The sequence below is a fragment of the Oncorhynchus masou genome, chromosome 29 (assembly GCF_036934945.1).
Source record: "Oncorhynchus masou masou isolate Uvic2021 chromosome 29, UVic_Omas_1.1, whole genome shotgun sequence".
NCBI classification, from domain to species: Eukaryota; Metazoa; Chordata; class Actinopteri; order Salmoniformes; family Salmonidae; genus Oncorhynchus; species Oncorhynchus masou.
The window spans coordinates 41,468,190-41,488,813 of record NC_088240.1 but is presented as its reverse complement, the minus strand read 5'-3'; positions in this window follow the sequence as shown (position 1 = coordinate 41,488,813).

The following is a 20,624-nucleotide window of genomic DNA, read 5'->3' as shown; positions in this document are numbered from 1 at the left end:
TTAATTTTTATGCATGCCAGCAAAACCACTGCACAACACAGCACTAAACAATACATTAATTCCAATATAACTGTGACAAATGGTGCACACAAATTGTTAGAGCCTATATAAAGCTGTCCCAACAGCAGAGCTTTCTTTTCTGCACCATGGAGTGAATCCTTACCACTGCTACACCTGGCTATAAGCGGAGCCTTGTCTGGCAACGAAATAGTTCTTCAGCTTCATTTACTGCCTTTTAAAAAGACATAGCTGATATGGCTGATTTGCTTAAACAAATGTGGTTTCTACTGACAATTGAGATGTACAAACTATGGCATAAGGGGACGATGAGTGGATAAGAGGCCATCCGTAATTTCGACTAAGACATTAATGAGCGAGCTAGGACAAATGTAGTCAATATAACTTTTTTTCAGCACTTTTGAAATGTACAGTGACAGAACTCAGAACATGGGTCGTTCTCACATTATTCTCCCTGTACACCAAGTCAGAACAGTAGGATAAATAAAGGGGGCACATAAGCAGAAAATGAAAACTCTTACAATACTTGATGATGACATTTCTCTAAAACACGTTATAGGCTACGTGTGCATCACCAAGTCAGAACAGTAGGCTGAGTTATGAGGGGTAAATGGAGACACATTAGGGTGAGACACATGGGCTACCAACGGCTTACTACATAACATACACTTAGCATGACTTTCAAGGCTGGCATATTACATAATTTATACAGCAGCATATAATACATTTTTGGACTTACCTTGTTCTGCTGTGCTCACTTATACAGGAAGGTGGCACTGCGGTACTTGTGGGCAAATTATCATCAAAGTCTGGCATTCTCTGGATTTATGGTGCATTCAAGACAACTTGGAACTCGGAAAAAAACAAGGTTGAATCATGACGTCAGTGGTCTTCAGATCAGAGCTCTAGAAATAATGTGAAGAGGGGTTTGTTCTCTGCTCACTTCCTTTTATAGACAAAGAATCTTCCGTGAAAAAAACGAGTGAACAATGAAAGTTAAATCAGGGTCCATATCATTTGGATCAAAACAAAACATAATATTAGAGTCTCTCAGATTAACATTAATAGTCGTTTTTTTTCAAATAAAATCTTCTAACTCACACCAAAAATCTTCTGACATAAGAACAGTCCTAAAATAAATGGTCAAGAGTCTCTGGGTCACAATCACAAAATACACATTTGTTATCAATAGCTATTTTAAATCTGTGTATAATAAAGGTCTTTACAGTGTGGATTCCATGAATGAGTTTGTATGATACTTCTTTCACCTTATTAGATATACAATATTTACCAGACAACAACATGACTTTGTTCCAGTTATCTTGTCCTAGGGCTGCATTCCAGTACATTTTAGCAGAGGAAATAGTAACATCTTAACATAGTTTTCTTATATACATGTTATTATACTTACAGTTTGAAATGTCAATTCCTTCTAGTTGTATTGAGGCTACAAAATCCTCAACAGTTGCACTTGGAGTACTGTTATATTCTCCTAAAAGAAGAATAGCATCTTTAGGGACAGCTCTAACAACAATTTGATACTCCTCGGGAGTGAAAGTAACATTGTGTGTTCTAATAAATTCTGGATAATCATATAGTTGTCCATCAATATTCAATAATTGTTTAACTCAGATGATGTTGTTGTCAAACCAGTTCTAGAAAAACAAATAATTATTTTAGTATTTTATGTCTTTATTATTCCAGATTGTATACCTATGATGGGAAGTGTTGTGTTTGTACATGAGGTTCCAAGTTAGAAGTACTTGTTTATGAAAGTTAGCGAGCTTAATAGGAATTTTGCCCACATCAAAGTTGCGTTTGAGTAAGAATTCTAGACCACCAATCTGTTGGAATATTAAATTAGTGATTATATTCCAAATGCAATCCTTATTTCTTAAATAGTTTTGTATCCATTTGATTTTAAAGATGATCTTAGTCGTTTTGAAAGCCAGAGCATTCAACCCTCCCTCACTTTGGGTGCTACATATTACCGCTTTTCTTAAACAATGAGGTTTATTCCTCCATATGAAGTTAAATAATTTAGTATCAACCATTTTAGTTACTGACAGAGGAACACCCAAGGCAAGGGAGGTATAAACTAATCTGGACAGACCTTCAGATTGTGATAAAAGTACACATCCAGATAAAGAAAGATCTCTTAATAACCAGGAGTTAAATCTCTTTCCAATTTTCTCTACAATAGGAGAGACATTTAAGTTGGCCCTTTCTGATCTTTGTTGTAATACCAAGATATTTGACCACATCTTTTGTCTAATATCAAATCTTTTGTGAAGTTCCATGGGATAATTTAACAGAGCTGTTACTATTATTGTAAAGTGTCTTAATTACACTTTGAAAATATTGACCAAAACCAAAAAATCGAAGACTCTCAAAAAGAAAATAATGTTCAACTGTATCAAATGCCTTGTAACAGTCTACAAATAAAATAAAGCTATCTTCTATAATGTGCTCATTGTAGTCTATCAAGTCCAATACTATTCAAATATTATTACATATATGTCTGCCCTTCATAAAACCAGACTGGGTATCATCAATGATTTGGTCAAGACCTTTCTAAGTCTTTCTGCAAAGATGGATGTAAGTATCTTTCCATCATTGTTCATTAATGTGATTGGTCTCCAATTTTCTAACATCATAGGATCTTTGTTTGGTTTGGGTATTACAGAAATTAAGCCCTGTGTCATGGAAACAGGCAGGACCCCTAAATTGCATCCTTAAAAACATTAAATACAAATTAAACAATATCCTCCTAAAAATATTTATAGAATTTACTGATAATACCATCATTCCCTGGAGATTTGTTCTCTTTAAGCTTGCTGATTATTTTTTTAGTTCATTAATATAAATAAATTCCTCACAAGACTGTTGAAAGTCTTCACCTATGAATTTTGCATTGTCTTTAACAGAGTCTAGAAAGGCAGATATGTCACTAGTAGGATAGGCATTACTGGTATACATGTTACCATGGAATTCTGAAACATATTTTCAAATATATTTGGGGTTTTCATTTTCTTTGCCATCTATATTAAGCTTATGAATAGATGTAAATTCAGAATTCTTTCTTTCTAAATTGTAAAAGTATTTTGTATTTTTTTCACCTTCCTCCAACCATCTCCTTCTTGATCTTACAAATGCCCCTTTTGCTTTCTCTTCATACATTTGGTCCATTTCTAGTTGTAAAGAGAATAACTGACCCTTTTCTTCTTCATCAAGGTCCTCCATAGAGATTAGAGAAAGGATTTCCTTAACAAGTTTATCTTCCCTCAATATTTTAAGTTCAGCAATTTCTTTACCTCTCTTTGTGGCTGTTTGTCTTATTTCCTACTTCATTAATTCCCAATATTTTCCAAAAGACTTAAATAGTTGGGCTTCCTCCAATTTTCTTGTATAATATCTATGGCACCCGTCTTGAAATGATCATCTTCCAACGGTCTATTATTGCGTTTCCAATAACTCCGATTTGGTTTAACTTCAAATCCATTCATATTTAAAGATAAGAATCTAACTTTATGATCAGTAAGAATTGATGGTTCAATAGATACCTTGACTACAGTGTTATCTAACGAATTAGAAATCAACCAGAAGTCAATTCTTGACTGTCTGAACATGTCACATGTCAAATCAAATCAAAGCAAAACTAACTTTATTTACCACATGCACCGAATACAACAAGTGTAGACTTTACCATGAAATGCTTACTTACATTTACATTTACATTTAAGTCATTTAGCAGACGCTCTTATCCAGAGCGACTTACACATTGGTGAATTCACCTTCTGACATCAGACCTCAATGGACCGTAAAGGTAATCACTCTACAAACTATCATCACCGTGCCCTTAAGGAAATCATAAATATTATGGACACATTAGAAATAATGGAAATTTGGAGACTAAAAAACCCCGACCTTGTGAGATATACACGGAGGAAGCTTAATCAAGCTAGTCATCTTAACTACTTTCTTGTCTATTTCTCTCTTGCATCAAAGGTTAAAACAGTTTTAATAGGAGACAGAATGCGATCGGATCATCATCTAATTGGCATTCACATAACTCTTATAGATTTTCCACGTGGATTTGGATATTGGAAATTTAATCAAAGTTTACTGGAGGACAACTTATTTTTAAATAAGAAAAGAATTTATAACTGAATTTTTCCAGTATAATATAGGTTCAGCAAATCCCCTTATTGTTTGGGATACCTTTAAATGTACCTTCAGTACTTACAAGCCCTTAACCAACAGTGCAGTTGAAGAAGAAGAAAATATTTACCAAGTAGGCTAAAATAAAAAGTAATTATAAAAAGTAACACAATAAGAATAACAATAACGAGGCTATATATAGGGGGCACCGGTACCGAGTCAGTGGGCGGGGGTACAGGCTAGTTGAGGTAATCTGTACATGTAGGTGGGGGTGAAGTGTCCATGCACAGGTAACGAACAAACAGCGAGTAGCAACAGTGTATAAAAGGGAGGGGGTCAATGTAAATTGTCCGGTGGCGATCTAATGGCTTGGGGGTAGAAGCTGTTGAGGAGCCTTTTGGTCCTAGACTTGGCCTCCCGCTACCGATTGCTGTGTGGTAGCAGAGAAAACAGTCTATAACTTTTGTAACTGGAGTCTCTGACAATTTTATGGGCTTTCCTCTGACACAGCCTATTATATAGGTCCTGGATGGCAGGAAGCTTGGCCCCAGTGATGTACTGGCCCGTTCACACTACCCTCTGTAGCGCCTTACGGTCAGATGCCGAGCTGCTGTCATTCCAGGCTTTGATGTAACCGGTCAGGATGCTCTCGATGGTGCAGCTGTAGAACCTTTTGAGGATCTGGGGGCCCATGCCAAATCTTTACAGTCTCCTGAGGGGGAAAAGGTTTTGTCGTGCCATCCTCATGACTGTCTTGGTATGTTTGGACCATGATTGTTCGTTGGTGATGTGGACACCAAGGAACTTGAAACTCTCGACCCGCTCCACAACAGCCCCGTCGATGTTAATGGGGTTGTTAGGATCTGTTAGGAGGTGGATGATCTGTCAATCATCACATTAGATACAGAATTAAAATCTCCATCTAAGATAATTGTGATATCCTGAAATGTACTTATAACTCTATTAATCTCTTCTTCAAATTCTTGAAATAGTATCCTGTTGTTTTGTCAGTTGTTGGACACATAAATACTCCCTCATAAAAACATTTCACAGTTGAAAATCTCTGTTCAAATTAACCAACGTCCAGAGTGGTGAGACTTACTACTGATGACCTTCCCTTTAAATGCACCTCTTAAAACTGCTACACCTGCAGGTTGGTTGTTGCCATATGATAACTGATATCGTTACCGAAATTGATTTTTCAAAATAAATAAATTGGAAGAACAAGCATGAGTCTCTTGTAGAAAGTAAAGTTAAAAAACGGTTGTTTTGCAATACACGAAAATAGCCTTACGTTTGCGTAAATTACAAATATCCCTGACATTAATTGAACAAAGAGATAAAGACATAAACTTCAGCCAACAACCTTGTTATGCTAATTTGTATTTTTAAAATTTTATTTGACCTTTATTTAACAAGGCAAGTCAGTTAAGAACAAATTCTTATTTTCAATGACGGCCTAGGAACAGTGGGTTAACTGCCTGTTCAGGGGCAGAATGACAGATTTGTACCTTGTCAGCTCGGGGATTTGAACTTGCAACTAATATAATATTTTCCTAAGGATATATAACTCAAAAGGATTTCCATCCCATTATTAATCTCTCCAAAAAAAACTAACAAACACTGGTCATAAAGTTAACAAAGTATTCTTACTCCCACAAGGGGAAGACATTGTGTAGACTTTACAATAAGTAGTTATTCACCCATAGTTGTGTTAAGTTGACCAGTTCTCAGGTCAGCCTTTTCTCATTCAAGTCATTTTGTACATTTTTTATAATAAAAGGCTGCTTTTCACCTGGCAATTAGGAAGATTTTAGGCCTACCTGTTCTGTCCGAGTTAGACTCTGGCTGTCTCTCAAATGTTCTGATTTGGCCACATTTCTTTCCCATCGATGATCACTCTTGCACCGACAAAAAACATCTGTTTTCCCTGCCTTTCGAGCTGCAGCCACCATCGGCCACAGTTTCTCTCTTGTTACTTTGTCCGCTGAGGTCAGATCCTCCGTGAACCTCAATTTTTGCTTGACGAGGAATTCACAACTCTTCGCTCGGCTCCAGTTAAGATCCCGTGTAGATCTGTTGGTGAACCGGATGATGGTTGTCCTTGGTCTCTTGTCTAGATCCTTGAGTCTTCCCAAACGATGAACAATGTCCACATTTTCCTTAAGTTTGGCTTTTGATTCGGGAATGACAGATCCACAGATGTCAACAACTCTGCATTTGATGTTCTCACCCGCCTACAGATTTTTTCATGGCCTCAATTTTCATCGTATTCTCCCGAACCATGTCCTCCAAGCCATTTGCCCTTTCATCTATCTTTGCTGTCAAAAGCATTACAATATTGTTTTGCATCTCAATAAGTGACACAACCTCTTGGCCTCTCATTGTCCCCCCCTGGGGCTTGATTGGAGTGCTGGGGTCGTAAGGTAATGGTCTGAGCTGGGGACTGGAGGGGCGCAAGTTGTGAGCATTGTTGTCCGTGCTCACCAAATTTTCATCACCCATAGCAGTATTTCCCCCCACAGTTACATTCTGAAGAGGAGTACCCAAAACCATATATTTTGCTCTTAATTGTCCATCTGGTGATTTCTCCATTTATTTTCTGTTGGTTCTGGTCGTGGAAGTTTCCATTTAACACCAGACAAGCTCGTTTTTGAGCTACTGTAGCTAGCTGATCTGGCTATCTAGTGTTATCGCTAAATTCATTGTTATAGAGGTGTATTTCTTACAGAAAGTAGTCAATTACTTTGAAAAACAAACCAAACCATATTCATATGAGGTTTTATGACCTTAGAAAATACCAAATGGTCATATTTGGGTAAGGAAATACAATAATTCCTTCAGCTACCAAAAAGTGAATCTGCACTGACCAACTAATTTGCGCGCCTCCCAGGATTTTGAAAGTATGATATTGACATGATCAGTAAAATCAAAGCTACGGTAGATATAACATGATTTGATGTCATTTTATCTGTGGCCAATGACCTTGAGCCTTCTTGGAAGGGCACTTCTAATGTAACTCTATGGCAGCACACAAGGGGCTTGAATTGTCGAGCTCTCCCCGTATATTTTGTGGTGATGTACTGTAGTGTCACCATGAGTGTCAGAAAACGGAGCCAATCGTGGCGTAACTAGAGAACATTGCCAACCCCTCCACACCATATTTTTCGCTGGCTGTCCCACCACCATAAAAAGCACTGAGCTAGAATAAAGCACCTGCACTTTGGAGCTGCCTTACTCAAGAAAACAAAAAAAGACCATGTCTGTATGTGGCTTTATTAATTAACTCAATAATATAGATATTTTTTTACATTGTTTGCGAACTGATATGTGACACATATTAATGCCAAAATAACATACAAAACATGCAAAAACAACAATAAAATAAATAAATATAAATATACAGTACTAGTCAAAAGTTTGCAAAGCTGTTATCAAGGCAAAGCAACTTTAAAGAATCTCCAATATAATACATATTTTGTTTACAACTTTTTTGGTTACTACATGATTCCATATGTGTTATTTCATAGTTTTGATGTCTTCACTATTATTCTACAATGTAGAAAATAATAAAAAATAAAGTAAAACCCTTCACTCAAAACGAGCCCCACCTGCTCTGAATGACAGGTCGCCACTGCCGCTGGTCAACCCACCGTCGAATGTCAACTTGAATGGGTATCTATATTCTATTATCTATATTTCTATGATTTCAATGCCAGTTTAATTCTATAACAATGGATATTGCCACTCAAGACAACATTATTTGATGTGTAGACCTCAGTTGAAATTTCAAATGCTTTCACATTTTAGTACATTTTTGAAGGTTGGGGATTTATTGCTAATTCATGACACCCATCCTGTATTCAAGAATATGCTGTGTCTCAACTGATGGCGGGCACAACACAAACACATCAGATGATGTAAAATAGGGTCTAAAATGCAACATATATAAACATGAACAAAATCAGATTTTACACTTTTTTTGGGATAATTGGCATAAAAACAAAACAAAATAATTTAAAAGACAACTTTTTACATAAAAAAAATGTATTTCAATAAATCATTAAACAGTTTGACAACCATGTTTGTAAGCTTTCAAATTACATCAAACTCAACTGTTTATCTTTTTCAGCTCAACTTTGAGCACCCATGTCGCCTGAATGTGCATTCAGGTCCAAAAAGTCACTTTCCGACCACTTCTACCATGGGCAAACATGTATGGAAGGTTTTCCTCAAGTCAAAAGGTGTCCGGTCAGAAAGTGATTGAAATCATATGGAACAACCATGAATCCAAGCCATGCCCTTGACTATACAGTCAAGGGCATGGCTTGGATTCATGGCATTTATAAGTTAAGTGGGGAAGGGTTCACAGCGCAGCCACAGCTTTAAGACCGTATAAAAGTTATATATCCTCCATTTTAACAGGGTCCTTGGTTAAGAATCACCATATCACATTTTGATGCATAAATGCTTAAAATTTAGGCTTGTCAGTTTACTGCTCTGCTAAAGAGTACCTACAATATAATGACTTTGGCACTGGCAGAGAAATGACCGCCAAGGTCACTTATCCTGTGTATCACTGCTTCAGTAGAATAGACGGAAAGTAGAATTGACAATGATTGTATATGATAAAGAGCATTATCTTTCATAGGATACACAGCAGTTGCCTTTTGGAGAGTCTGGAAATATGTTTGAATGGAAATTGTTGAATGGCAAATATCTTGGATGATACTGTTCAAGTCCTATGAGCAACGATTGTCTATCTACAGACCCCGGAGTCAAATTTACTAATGCACATGATTCATTTTTAGAACCAAGTATTTGTTGTCTCTCTGTTTTTATTTTACTCCAAGATGCAGGTTGTTGCTCCCTTTTAGTTTGATTAGGCTACTGAGTATTTGTTGCTACAGAGATGATGGGTTGTTTGTTTTCCGAACTAAAGAGATCTGGGGGTGTTAACGTGCTACGTTTAAGACACCCTTGATTTGGGCTCTCAAGACAACGGCACGATTCCTACATAAGTCAGATGGCGTCGGAGTTGAGGCTTGATTTATGTCTCCTTGTTGGGCATCGGAGGTGACTTTGATTTATCATACTCAGGCACAAACAAACGTAATTTACTTACTTCCTTATTGTGCTTGTTGTCGTGTTACCCAAGGCTATTTTGAATGGGTCTATTTAAGTCTTCTAACTGAATCTTCCATTTATAGGCTGAGAGGTGGAGGAAAGTGAGAGCGAGGAAAGCAATAGGCACTCTGCTTTGTGATTGGATGAGAAAAAGTAACCAAGGAAACCACAGTGCTTAACGTGTCCTGAATTGGTTTAAAGCCATTTAACTGCAACCCGAGTTGCAACATTGGTGAAGTAAACATGATCAATCAGTGATGAGGCACAACTCAATATGTTTGAACACCGTGCCCTATTTCTGTGTTCCCCATATTAGGTTTATGTATCTGCAATGTTGCAAGTGGACCTGCAAGAGTATTTTATGGAAATGTGGGAAATAATTAAGGAAAGCGTTTCAAAGGTACTCTCATAAATAATGTAGATTTGGCGTTAAATGTCCCTGACAGCCAATGCTGGCGCTGCAGAAAGGTTGCCCTGGGAAAGGCTGAGCTGGTCTGTCTGGTCAGGTGGACTCCTTGGAGTGCCATAAATTGACAGGAATGGGAGACAGTGCAGAATAAATGGGATGGCTTGAGTGACGAACATTCCCTAACAATGTGTCCAATGGGGAGATCTGATAGCCTTCAGGTGGGTTGATAAATAGATGTTATCACACAAAACAATCTTTTTACTCCTCAGATCTGTCCAGAATACATTTTAGAACTAATTTATGGCTTCAGGATAGGTGGTCTTTATCAATCCCGTTTGATAATATTGATAAACCTGAAAACAGATGGTGGTGATGATGATGGGTCACAAATCCCTCTCTCTGAAACCAATAATAACTGATACGAGCTCTTCTTTTGTGCTACATACATATCAACAGCAGAACTGACAAAGTATTGCCACACTATTCAATACTTGTCCCTGCCTGTTTGGAATGTGGTACGGTAGGCCTATGTCCTGCAGCACCAGCTTCACCATATCGAACCAGTCACAGAGAAACCCTCACCTCTCTTTCCCTCTTCCCTCGAAGCCTAGTGAGCAAGGGTTATGTAGGACAGCTTTAGTGACAGTTACCCATCATTGAAAGGAGTTCTTACTCACGTCTTGATTTTATTTGAAAAAACAACAACATTTAAGACAAGACCATTTGTCTCGTAACGTCTTTAGCAGTCACCGCTTTGTTCCTACGCTGTGTTTTACCGATATTCTGGAAATCGTCGCTATGTGAAGTTGAGCTTTACTGTCATTATAGTTTTTGGACCGTTTTTTTTTTCTTGAAGTTTTTCAGTTGTTTATGCAACAGCTTTAGTCACTCAGGATTATACCCAGAGTTAAGAAGACCCAGTAAGAAGACCCAGTAAGAAGGCCCAGTAATGTCTAGTTTCTTCTCCAGAGAGCAGAGCGTTGCAGTGCAAAGCAGCCTTCTTTCTAAGTGTTGGTTTAGCCTGTGGGCCTGTGACGGATGAGTGCGATGTCTCTGGCCCAGATCTCCGGGAGTGTGTCCCCTTTGATATTCCCTGACTCCGGGGCGTGCATAAGCGCGTTGAGCAAAGAAGTCAAGGTCACTCCCACTCTGTCACCAGCCGCACACTCATGAATATTATGATTAATCAGAGTCCTTTGGCTTGGAGTAATAACAAACCCGACATTGTTGGGGTAAGTGCACAACCCGTAGATTTGACTCCAAGTTGTGAAGAGCTGTCTGTCGCAAGCCCCATTGGCGCCGTTTACCTTGAATGAAAACAAAGGCTTTCTCCCAAGGCACCCGTTTGTCTAGGTTAACTGATTATAATCTATTAGGGTGAATAATTTATGAATATTAAATATCGCGAACTGAGGTTATCCTGAGTTCCCACTATGGATTATTTTGCTCTTTTGTATGCAGTAATTAATGTGTTTTTGTTTATTAACATTGATTCCTCCGGACAATTCTTTAATGTTTTCACATTTCACGGGGGAATGGCGCACGCTACAGTGAATAAATCGATCTCATGCAACACGAATCAAAAATGGTTACATAATCAATTCGCCTGCCTTTTTGAATCGGTACGTTTAATTGAGTAATTCCATGATCATAGTTGCAAAGTAGTCAATCTATCAGAGTATTCAGGTATGTCGATAGCACAGTACCAACAATTATTAAACTTAATGTCACACACGGCGATGGTTGTAGAGCAGTGAATAGTAGACATCATTTCACGTGCAATTGGGCAGAGGGAACAGATTGGAGTCTCTTTATTATGCGACTGGAGACACTTTTTGTTTCCTTTATCAACTCCACGCCAGCCACGGGGAAGACAATATTTCACATAGCTGAGGGTCCATTTGTCATGATAGTGTAATGTTATTGTTGTTTTCTACAAGCTCTAAAACATGAGCCTCTCAGCGATGTGTGTTCAGAACAATTAACTTGTCCAACTTAGAGCCAGCGCGTTGGCTAATTAATTAGCAGTCGTATATTGGTGGTGTGGGACGGCATCGGAACCACCAAGACGGTTTCTGTTGCAGCCAAGCAGTCACTGTCTCTGTCAAGATGTGCCCAATCTAAATGCCTTGTTCCACCTAGGGAGGCCACCCCTCTTGACCTGTCCCTGTGTTACTTAAGTGGAAACAGGTGTCTCATTCGATGCTCTCCAGCTACCCAGTAACCTGCTTTATTTATTTAAATTCTCCTGATGGTCCTGGTTTGCAAATGGAGTTGTCCCCCCCCCCCCCCCCCCCCACTGCTGGTTTACGGGAAATACTGACAGCTCTTGAGAGGTCCTGGGGATGCTTTGATGGGTATTAGACATGGTTTCACACACCCAGAGGATTGGGACAAGTTTGAGTAGGCCTGCTTTCTCAGAGTTAGTTATTGTCGTGTTCATTTTTAAAGGGGAGTTGGCAGTGGTATTTGGTGAGGGAGGACAATATTTTTTTGTTATGAGCAGCACGGCCTTATTTCATCATATTGGTCATTCATATTCTATTCACCCGGCTCAATATAACATCAATAGATTTAGGCTACTATATGATACTCGAATTTCCCTACACCCATCATGAGGTTGCTACAACCTAGTCTATGAATTAAAACGTCTTAGGGCTAGGCCCCTTTTTTCTCAATTTCTGCCTGATTGACATGCCCAAAGTAAACTGCCTGTTGCTCAGGCCCTGAATGCAGGATGTGCACATAATTGGTACCATTGGAAAGAAAACACTTTGAAGTTTGTGGAAATGTTAAAATAATGTAGGAGAATATAAGACAATAGATATGGTAGGAGAAAGTCCAAAGAAAAAACAACCAGATTTTTGTTGTTGTTGCGAGAGACCATGCTCTTACAATGGCAAGTATAAGGGCATACTCAATTCTAGCTCCCATCATGCAATTCATATGCCTTCCACAGGGTGTCAGCAGTGTATGTTCAAGGTTTCAGGCTTGTAACTTCCAAAACGAATAAGAAATATCAGTTTTAGTACAGGTACACAGTCTTAGAAATTCGTGTTTGCGCGTACCATGAAGACAAGACGCACCTGCTAAAATTGGATTCCTATTGAACATACTTCTTTCCGTAAGAAATATTATAGTTTTATTACATTTTAGGGTATCTAAGGAGTAAATAGAAATGTATTTAGATTTGTTGAAACAAAGTTTAGGGGTAGATTTTCTGATTCCTTTCTCTGCATGTTGAACGAGTGGATTACTCAAATCGATAGCGCCAACTAAACAGACTTTTAGGGCTATAATGAAGGATTTATCTAACAAAACAACACTAAATGTTATAGCTGGAACCCTTTGGATGACAAATCAGAGGAAGATTTTCAAAAAGTGAATATTTAATTGCTATTTGTGAATTTATGGAACCTGTTCCGGTGGAACAATATTTTGATGTGGGGCGCCGTCCTCAAATAATCACATGGCATGCTTTCGCTGTAATAGCTACTGTAAATCAGACAGTGCAATTAGATTAACAAGAATTTAAGATTTCAACTGATATAAGACACTTGTATGTACCTAAATGTTTAATATTCATAATTTTTATGATTATTTATTTGAATTGCGCGGCCTCCAGTTTCCCCGGAAGTTGTCCTGCTAGCGGGACGCCTAGCCCTGGTTTACATCATAGGCGCACAGGTTGAGATAATTTTTTTGTAATCAAGGTGACAAACAGTGACACATTCAATACCGCCTTGCACACTCTTGCCTGCATCTAGCTGATCTAGGGCTTAATCATTAGTCCAACAGTTGCAAACGAGAGTTTCTATTGGACAAATTCAGGTATGTTTATTACCGTTTCATTCGATTTGCTTCTGTTTAAAAAAAGTTTTTCAACAGAATCGGAGGAACGAATTCACCCCTGATCACACGTTCACCCCTGATCACAGTTCACTTTCATAGCAGCCACATACAAATAACATGATCACCTTGCTCATTGTAATTCCTTCTCGCATCTACAAGCTTTCCTCCTCTCTCATTTTTTCCCTTCGCTTGTGGACTTCAGTGCAGAACACATCAGCGTTGTGTGACCAAGCCAAAAAAATAAAAATCCAAGACAACCTTCACATCATAACCGCTAACCGCTTACACACAGCCTAAATCATTGTCACCATATTATCTAACATCTTAATCATCCTAGCTAATAGAACTAACGCATTGGTAAACCCGCTACAATCATGCAGTACAGCGTACAGTCAGCAAGCACTTTAGCAGTTAAACTGGCAGCCCTTGTGGCAATAAATTAATAAAACCAAAAGCTTAGCTTGACTTGGAAGAGTTCCAGTATTGGATAGCCAGCTAGCTAACGTAGCAGCAATCTCTGTTTGAGCCGGGTGTTTGAGGAGGCTAGTCTAGCTAGCTAAGTAAGTGAAAGAAACAAATACTAAGAAAAATAGCTATCTCCCTCTCTCTCTTGCTTCTCCTCTATTTTAATAAATGTTTTCGTTCAACTATTGTCTTTCTCTCTCTTTGACTCAACTACTCACCACATTTTATGCACTGCAGTGCTAGCTAGCTGTAGCTTATGCTTTCAGCACTAGATTCATTCAATTAACCTTTGATTGGGTGGACAATATGTCAGTTCATGTTACAAGAGCTCTGATATGTTGGAGGACGTCCTCCGGAAGTTGTCATAATTACTGTGTAAGTCCATGGAAGGGGGTGAGAACCATGAGACTGGGTTTTGTATTGAAGCCAATGTGCCCAGAGGATAAACTATCTGTCCTCCGGCTACACCATGGTGCTACCCTAAAGAGTGTTGTTGAGGCTACTGTAGACATTCGCAAAACAGTGTGATTTAATCAATTATTTGATGACGTGAATATATTTTGTGTAGTTTTATTTAAAAAGGATCACTTTTTAATGTTTCACAATTTTTATTTTTATGATATTCACTGAGGAGGATGGTCCCCCCCTTCCTCCTCTGAGGATCCTCCACTGGTAGTTGGATAGTGGGATATTTACATTTGAGAGAGATTATATTAGTTTTACCTACATTATATTTCAAGTACGCATTTTTTTCTTTCTTGTCTACATTTTCTTAATATTCCTGTCAGATCTCAGAGTCCATAGCAGATCTGTCATCCATCTTGCCTGTATTGATTTACAGTCCAGCCTGCATCCTTTACAATACTCCTCTCCTCAATTCCTGTTACAGAGCTTTTCAGAGCATTATCTTCCCTTGTTTAATTTTGCTGCCCCCCATCCCATTTCTTTGACGACAAATCACCCTGAAGAATCTCAGAATACAACTGTTTTATCATGGATGTTGACCTTTAATTACAAAACTTTCATGACCTGCAACCGTCTTTTTTTTTAACTTAAGTTGACATTTATAAATGCCGAATGTCCCTCTGAATTGCTTTTTGTTGAAGTCACTGTATTGCAGGACCAGATAGCATCAGTCCATTTGTTCCAGACTTTAAGTACAGGCTCCGTGGGCATGCACGGCGTGAGAGGAGGACAATGCTACCAGTCCAGCTTCTCTGCATGCCTATCAGAAACAATAGCGATGGAAAAGAGAGGTAACGATGATACTCTCCCCTGCTCCTCTGTTTGGGTACCCAGGACAAGAAATCGATACTGCCGGCTTCAGAGACTATTTTACAGTCAGGGCACCTCTCAGCTTAAATGTTTGTCTGTTTTAGTCAATGACACTTCTCTGCAAACTATTATCCACCAGGAATGGAGAACAAACGTGAAACAAATAAACCAGACGCCGACCCATCTTGGCATTGTTTGCGCTTACAGATGGAATCCTGATAGTGTGGACATTTTCTTTGCACAGCGCCAAAGAAAAATCTATCGCGGCCAAGATCCGAAGCCATTCTACTATTATTACAGCCTCAGAGGAAATATTACTCATGATAAAGGAGGATTTCTCGGCTGATATGCAATCAAGGTTATCTAGAACTTAGCGATGCCTCTTGTATGACATGCAAAGCCAGCCAAAAGAAGGAAATAGTTCAGCCCCGAAAAACTCATTTCGGCTTTCACTAGACCGCCAGTAAACAAGAACAGTACTGATGTGATCATAATTCTCTTTCTCTCTCCACGGTCTACTGTAGTGTTCCCCAATGCCTCTATGGTTCTTAGTGAGGTGGCTCTCTTTTTGCCTTTTTTGTTGTTGTTGAGATCTTTAAAAATAAAGGAAACAGCATATATTCAGGAAAATGCATTGAGGGGAACAACCAGAAGTCAATATGGGTGTCATAAATAAGTTCAATCTGCAAGTCCTCTGTCTGTGTTGCCTCTCCATGGTTTTCGTAGAATAACATGCTAATTGATTGGGATTCTGCGGGGAAACTCCAGAACTTTAATGACACTTAAAGACACTCACAGACATGACGCATTGAAAGTGACTCTCGCAGCTGCAGAACAGGAACATTACATATAAAATAGTATTTTTTTCTCCTCATTTATACTCCCCCCCCCCCCTCCATACATTTCAACACACTCGTGTTCCCTGACTTTTAAGCGCAGTATTTTCAGAAAATGATTTAGTTGAACTTAAATAACAAAAGGACCTGTTTCTAACAAAGCGCCTCATTTGACAATTCTTACTGTTACTGGGAAGAAAGGGAGACGAGAGACTGAGGTTTAGTGGTGCAGACAAGCCAGCCACAGCCTCACACTGCTCACCTGGATCCACGCAGGACCGAAATAGCACTAAAAGCACCCACTCTCACTTTGTAAATGTTCCTTTGTTGCTCTGTCTCTTGCATCACTTCTATGGCTGAAAATCCCATGGCTTATCTCTCAAGAGATTTCGCCACATCACTGACTGGCGGTTCTCCCACCTAGACGTTTTAACCCCTGAGATTCTGGGACCACCATGCCCCTATAGACCAAGGGCTGTCACATTGATTCCTCCATAAATGTGTTGTTTTGAAAAACTGCTGTTATAAAGTGGTATAGCAACAAGATTCATGCCGCCTGCCACGTAGCTTGTCAAATAGCAGGGATTTAAAAAAAAAATATATATATAGGCATAGCAATTCCATATCGTTCAATCAACAGGGTTTTCCACCATTCCCACTAAATATTTCCACTAAATAAAGAGGAGCTCTCCTTGGTACTGTCATGACTTTAGAGACAGTTGAGTTTGAGAGGGGGAATATTATGGCTTGTTGAGAGCGTGACGTCAGTAGTGCACCGCAATGACTCGTCCTGACAAGGATGGGGACCCTCCCTCTCGCTGCTGGAGTCTGATTGAACGGGCAGTCACGACCATAGGGGATTGTCCTTCACAGCGGCCAGGGAAGGACAGCAAGCAAACTTTCTCTGTAGGAACTTGGCTCTAATCTGAACAAACACTGTTTGCAAACCAAGGCAGGATGCAAAATGGGCAACACCTACAGTAGGCCTACTCGGTGTGCACACAGTATAGTGACTTTAGTTCAGTCTTGTTAAGTCAATTTAATATTAAATATTGAAGTGTTATATTATTCCCCCCCCCCAGATAATTTTTTTTATGTAGAAATTGACTACATAATGTAATTCAGCATTGACAGTATAACAACCTCTCGGGTATATGAATAATACAACAAATTTTGGGGGGCAAGGACTGTACTGGATAACATTGTGGTGTCTGTTTCTTACCCCTTGTGTTCCTCTAGTTCCCTGTAGTTCTCCAGCAGTAGTGACGGATTCTCTTTGGCCCGAGCTGTTCCTCAGGGCTATCAAAACCCATTTACTCAGAGTAATGTGGTCCATGGAGCCTACATGGACCTGCCAAAACTCCCCTCAGCTCCACCATTTATCATGTTGTACAATAGTAGACCTGGTTGATTACACCTAGTTTATGTGAACATGTAATTATGTCATAGTAAAATACTCGCCTGCCACAATCGTGAAAACAGGTGTCGTTCATTTCTATTTTGGAAGCAAACTATGGTAATCTAAAAGTGACAAGACTCCCTTGCCTCCTTTTCAGATAAATGTCGTTTTCATTCACGACGCTACTTACAAGCAAAAGATACCGTTTGGAATATAGACAGGCTGTTCCCTTAGTCGTAGACATCGTCCTCTTTACCTTCATCCATTTTAGGCAGGGCCTTGTTCAATATTTGCAGAGTGCCAAGGCACACAGAAGCCATGGGATCATCCCCATTTACGAATGAGCCGGGCCCCTCTTTTAAATGTTAATTGCCTTCCCTCATGCTTTCTCATTACACCCATTCTAAATGATGTGCTCTAAGCTCCAGTGAAAGTGTTCTAATTTATTCTCCAGAATGGCATCGGAGATCCACATAGTTATATTCCAATCACAAATTTGCCACGAAACGAAAAGGAATTGCCCCTGCACATGATTGTTCAGCCAAGTCTGAGCGAAATAAACAGAATGCGCCAGCATCCAGAATGACGACATGCATTGTGGAATGTAGTGTATGGCGCTCATTAGTTTGGTACAGGGACGCTTGCTGTCTATATGCCATATCTGCTCTCAGCTCACCCACTCGGCTACTGCATAATGCATAGGACTAGCTACACTGTTAAAGCATTCCATATTGAGCCAAATGAATCATTATTCACTTGTATGGGTAAAATGTTCAAAATAAGAATTGTGTGAATATTTAAAGTTTTTTTTTTTTACGATGAGCAGCGTTAACCGACTTGGGAAGTATGTCATTTTTGTTTCATTTAGGTATTCCAATTGTTACCAAAGTGACCCGACATGACGCAATCTTTAATATTTTTATGCAGTTCGTGTGGTTGAAATGTAACATTTATGGAAAAGCATTTGTTACCGGTTTAATACTCTAAGAGTAACGGCTATATCAATTATGAACAGTAATGTACTTCATCTCTCCCAACACTTCCTTTCCTTAACCAAATGCCCAAATGGGATTTTGGTACAGAACAGTAATTGCTTCAGTTTGATTACGTTCAGAATGTTGCTCTCATCATAATGTCCCTCGAGTTTGTCATTGTGGTTTTTCTTTCGTAATCACAACACATACTTCCGTAAACAACTTTGAAATGCCTTTTAAGACATTCCCCTCCAGCCCGTTCGTCTGGAATTGAGAGGGTTTTTGGAGAACAGTAACGGACAGACCTCTGCAGTGCTCTTTGTTGTAAGCATGTTTCTCTGCAGATCCATCTGGGGTGCTGGGTGTCAAACTCATTGCAGAGAGGAAGATGAGTATGCCAATCGTCAGGGCCCGGGGCTTTGCACCTCACGTCGTCAACATCGCTCCAGTCCTCTCCTACTGTAATGCCATCTGGCAGAAAGGTCAAAACAGGCTGATCCCAGCACAAGACTTTGGGGTTAAAAAACAACACATTTCAGGGTTTATATAATCCCCAAACTCAGTGATGTATCTCGCCTTCCAGACGGTTCCGGCATCAAAGTGCGGCAGGGGAGGTATTTAAAGCATCCATGTGAACGCCTTGGCTGTATAAACATGCCCTGTATTAACTCTCCATATGCCCCCCCATCACAGTCCTGGCTATGATGCAGATTAACCGACTTGTCTGGAAGCATAGACGGTTTTTCTCCTCCTTCACAATGAAATGGAACTGATGAGAGCTTGGCAGGATGGTGTTTCTGCACTTTATATTTATGGGGATTCCAGTTTGGTAAAAAGGCTTTCCCATAGTGAGTCATCCTAATTACGAGGACATATTAGTTGAACGAGGAGGTGTCCACTACTCTGTCACTCTAGTCATCCAGTTTGCGTCATCCCACATGTCCATATGAGCAGATGTCCCATAGCTGAAGGGAATCCGGATGGCATCATCACCAAAGTATGGAGAAAAGAAGCTGTCACAGATGGACAACCCTCTTGTGATCTTTTCCATTGGTCTAGTCAAATGTTCAGTGCATGCCTTTTTAAGTCACACTCTTTTTCTCGCATTGTATCAAGATGCGAGGACATAGTGAGGGAAGAATAATGAGCTTCATTATAGGAATCCACCCACTTGTCACGATACGTCTTGACCATTACCGCTTCAACTTGTTATCTTTAATACTTAATTAACCTGGCTGAAGAGCAGCTGGTGGAATTATCCAAGATGGGTAAAGCTGCAGCATCTTGCTGGTTGCCTTGGAAACCTTGGATTTTAAGCACCAAGCACTAGGCAAAGTTGGATGTTCAAAGGAGCATCAGCACAGGGCGAAAAAAAAAAGTTAATTGGTTTTGGAGATTGAACCATAACTGACCAAGAGTTGCTGTTGTGAGAGGAAAAGAAAACCTCTCAAAAGTTTTATAATCTGAGGCCTCACAGAAAATAAGGACTCCATTCCTGACATGTACAGGAATATGCTGCTCTAGTCTAGGGACGGCGATTCAGGATAAGGGCTTAAGTCTGACACAATGTGGCCATACAATAGATGGATCTGAAGCCTTGGGAAATCTGCGGTGGAAAGCACAGACGTAACAGAAATCCCCACTATAAGGGAAGGGGCAAAAAGGCAGTTATTTAACCAGATGCCCCACTCAGCAGAGAGGGGATTAAAATGCAATGCTGCTTATCTGCCTTTAAAGACCTTGACTTTCAAATCACAGGTTCCCCTCAAACCACGGTGCCAAGGTCAGCTTTTTTTTTTTTTTTTTACTGCTAGTGCTCCTTTGTGTGCTAATGAGAATGCAGAAGAACTGTTTCAGAGACGGGGATTTAAGTGTTCTCTCTTCAAAGTCTGTGTCTATAAAAGAAAGAAATACACGGCTAGTGACACATGCATTCTGTGCTGAACAATATGGCAAGGGAAGGTGAATTACTCTTCAATGTGTCAGCATGTTCAAGTTGGACTGAGAGCAGATCTTTGGGGGTTGTGTCTAAAGGGATAGGACATTGGCTGTGGGGAGATTGAGGGGCATAGCTGCCTAAATCTTGCCCACGTTATTTATGTTCTTTA